Below are 3,763 nucleotides of genomic sequence, written 5' to 3' on the forward strand. Positions count from 1 at the left end.
GGGGGGTGGGGAGAAGCAAAATCAGCCAGAGCCTCCTGTGAATGCATTGCTGCTATTTGTGTTTTATTTGAAGAAATGATTAGAGTTTATTTTATTGCCAGGAAAGGCTGCCAGCCTTTATGATGACAAAATTGCTGAGTTTACTAGGAAGTTTATTTATATAGGCTTTGAAAGACAGACCCTGCAATGACAGACACCAGCAAAGACCTGGGTTTGCTGGCTCTCCCATTTCTCTTGCTGTTCTGCAGACGTATTAACCCTTTGCTCCGACAGGTTCCTACAAAAAGAGGGGTTAAGAGCAAACATATATACAAAATACTCCTTCTTCCCTGGGAAACTGGGTATTCAGGAGGGTTTGAGCTGGAGATGTAAGACCTGAACGAACAAGTGGGTTGGCAGATGTTTGCTGGTGGTGCTATGGTCCACACATCTACAAGGACAGTAGACACGTCCTCACAGGAGGAGATGCCGTTAGGGTGGCCACGTCCTACCATGGGTCACATCTCTGGGACAAGTGGTGCTACAAGAAGTCCTCTTCTGTCCCACTGCTGCCCGTGTTGTAGGAACGGAATTGCCAGAACACTTACTGCCACAAAAAATGCATTTTGGAGAGGGCAGAATCATGTGCTGAATTAAGGCTTGGCAAGACAATGGGTTTTAAGGAGAAAAATGCATGTTTAAATTTTCTTAGGTGTCAAAATGCTATGCTTTGACATATTAAAAATGAAAAGGTTTCGTTTGGAAATTTTTCAAAGGTTTCATTTCATCGTTAATATTCATCCATTCCTATTATTCTTCTTTTTAAAAGTGTCCTGACTTGCGAAGGTATCCCAAATAGACCAGAATTAATTAAAACAGAAGTTTTATTTCACCTTAATTCATCATGTTTGCTTTGTTTTGGAGTAAAAAATACCCCGATTTCTGCTTTGGTTCAGACCAAACTCTCTCCCATATCTATGTGGCCATCATGCAAGAGCAATCAACCCTCTTCCCTCATCACTGTCTTCACCAGCACCTCAGGTCTACTGCTTGGCCTGGAGAAAGCCTTTTATCACGCAGTGGGGATGGCAGGCAGCTATTCTCTGCAGACGAAAGACTAAAGAAGACCCTAAACGTAATTTACAAGTACGTTACATCTACACAAGAGCACTCTCTCTGACTTCCCATCAACTCTTGCATCAATATCACATATGTGGTTGTGATATCCATTCCTTCATTTCTGTTAACACCAGGTTTGAGCTCCTAATACCAGCCTCTAACATTTTGAACTTGTAAGCAGCTTTCAAACAGCTGCCATTTTTTAAAGAGAACCAGACCCAAACCTCCGCTCTTTTCTTTTTTTCCTTAAAATGTGGAATTTCCCCCCCATAAAATTTTACTGACGTGTGTGCTCAGATGGGCAATGTTCAGATCTTAGCCAGAGACTTGTTTGATGCTTCACAAACCACCAGAGCTTGAAAACCACCAAGAAGACAAGATTTCATACTGGGACGTTTAGTGCATGCCCTTATGCTGGGATGGTTGGGAAGCCTTAAGACCAGGGGCATTTTGTGAAGTGCTCTCTGCAGCAGGCTTTTTCCTTCCATACCCTTGCAAAGTTGCATCCCTTATTAAGCAAGTGTCTGGGATTTATGAGAAGAGGAATATATATGCATATACACATATATGTGTGTGTGTACATATATATGCACATACACATTCATTCCTTCTTTAAGAACATTTACAATCAATTTTCTGCAACATATGTACATGTTGACTTCATAACAAAGTTATAAAAGAGGCTGTTGTCCTTTGAGTGGGTAGAAAAATTGGGACTTTTGAGATCTTGACCAGCTTTGTTTTTTCAAATGAAGTTTGGCTACTTTAAACTCATATAGAGAGCTGCCAATGTTTCCAAAAAAGCAAAATGCTAGCAAAAAGAGAGAAAGAGAAGTACTGGTGAAAAACAATGAGGGAACTTTTCTTCATTCTTTTACCAGCTCTGGTTGGCATTTGTCCACATTACTCACTTACGGCTTCACAGGTTAAGACTTTATACCACATTACACCTGAAACTTAAGCAAGTACTTAAAGTTAACAGCTTTCTTGAATCATGGCATCTTTCTTTGAGGAGCTGAGCCCTCCAAGGTGCTGAGCGCTCTGGCTCCCATCCAGCAGAGCACTCAAGCACCAGCTTACGTTTCACTGTGTTCAAGAACAAATTTAAAATTAAGCATGTGCTTAAGTGCTTTGCCAAAGAGGAGCGGGATTACTCACATACCAAAAGTTAAGCATGTGCTTAAGGTGCTTTCCTGGATTCAGGTTGGAACAATTGGGAAATAATGATGCTGTCTTTGGGCAGATTTAAAAAAAAAAAAAATTGGAAAGAAGAAAGTCATCTGCTTGTTCTGACGGTGGCAGAATCTTCCACCTGAAAGTAGTTTTATCTAACTCTGTCCAGATAGTGAACAGTAAACAGAAAGGAAAGCCAAGTCTCTCTTGTAGTTCTATAACTCCTGTTACTGTAGCATATAACTGACAGCATTTCTGGGTTGTAGAGCAATGTTAGCATCCCCATGTCACTATAGGATCTGGACACCTCAAAGGGCCACAGAAGATCTCTGAGTAAAGTGGTAGGTGATGGTACATCAGGACAGTACCCTTTGCTTGGCAGGAGCACCACCATCAGCCCAACACTTTGATTGGGAGGGAGGGATGATGCAGGACAGAAGAATGACTACTCAGCCCCCTATCTGATTCCATACACAGCTGGATTTTAACACGGGTGCCCCAGCTACTTGGTCATAGGACTGAGAAGATCACCTTCCCTTCCCTAGCCAAGACCTGCATAAGAGCAGCCAGCAGGAACACCATGGTCAGTCACACCTCCTCCATCACAGTACTTCTCTGCTGACCTTCTGCCCATGTTTTGAGGTTGTTTCTCAAAGACCCTTAAAAACAGGACTGAAGTAGGACAGAGGACCCAAACCCAACTTTGGGTTGAGCTTGCATCATACCTCAGGACTCAGCACCATCTTGTGGGTTTCCTTGGGGGAAAACCAACACAGTATCATAACCTTGCCTCCTGCACACCATTAGGCTTACCAGAGAAATAAAACCATATGCCTTTGACTGTTACCAGAGAAGTCTGGACTATGCGGTTGTGACACACAAATGTAATGGTCTCAGGAAATAAAATGTTCTTTCTTCGGAGTATAATGGTCAATCAATGTCAAATCTAGCCCAAGATACCTGATGGTCAGAGATGGGTGGAGACAAGGCTCAACTGTAGAAACGTAGGCCTGCTAACCCTCCTGATTTTTTGGGATGGCTGTGCCTGATATCACCCTTTTTCCCTTCCTCCCTCCTACCATCCCCGAGCAGATCACACCTAGCAACCACACGTCCCAGCATGTTTGTCACTGCCACTTACTGATACAGTACTTTTTTTTCCAGTATTGTAGCTATTCCATCCACTGAAAAATCCAGATGGAGGAAGGTGGTGATGTTTGCTCACTATGTGGGGAAAACTCTTGGCCCCAAAGGGTTAAAATGTCCAGAGGGGGATGTTGCAAGCTCATGTCTCCATTGTGCCATCTTTGGGGAATTTGGCTTAATATCTGTTCTTTCACTCTAGCATTTTTGGAGCTTTGTAGCAGGTAAAACTAAGCCAAATTTCCTCAATCCTCTGTTAGTGTCACTAAAAAAATATCCCTAAATTAGGTCCCAAATTCCTGTGATCCTCATAGCGCTGAGCGGGGATGAATAGCTTTTGATAACAGCC

Source organism: Aptenodytes forsteri, unplaced genomic scaffold (assembly GCF_000699145.1).
Source record: "Aptenodytes forsteri isolate BGI_AS27 unplaced genomic scaffold, ASM69914v1 Scaffold443, whole genome shotgun sequence".
Taxonomy (NCBI): domain Eukaryota; kingdom Metazoa; phylum Chordata; class Aves; order Sphenisciformes; family Spheniscidae; genus Aptenodytes; species Aptenodytes forsteri.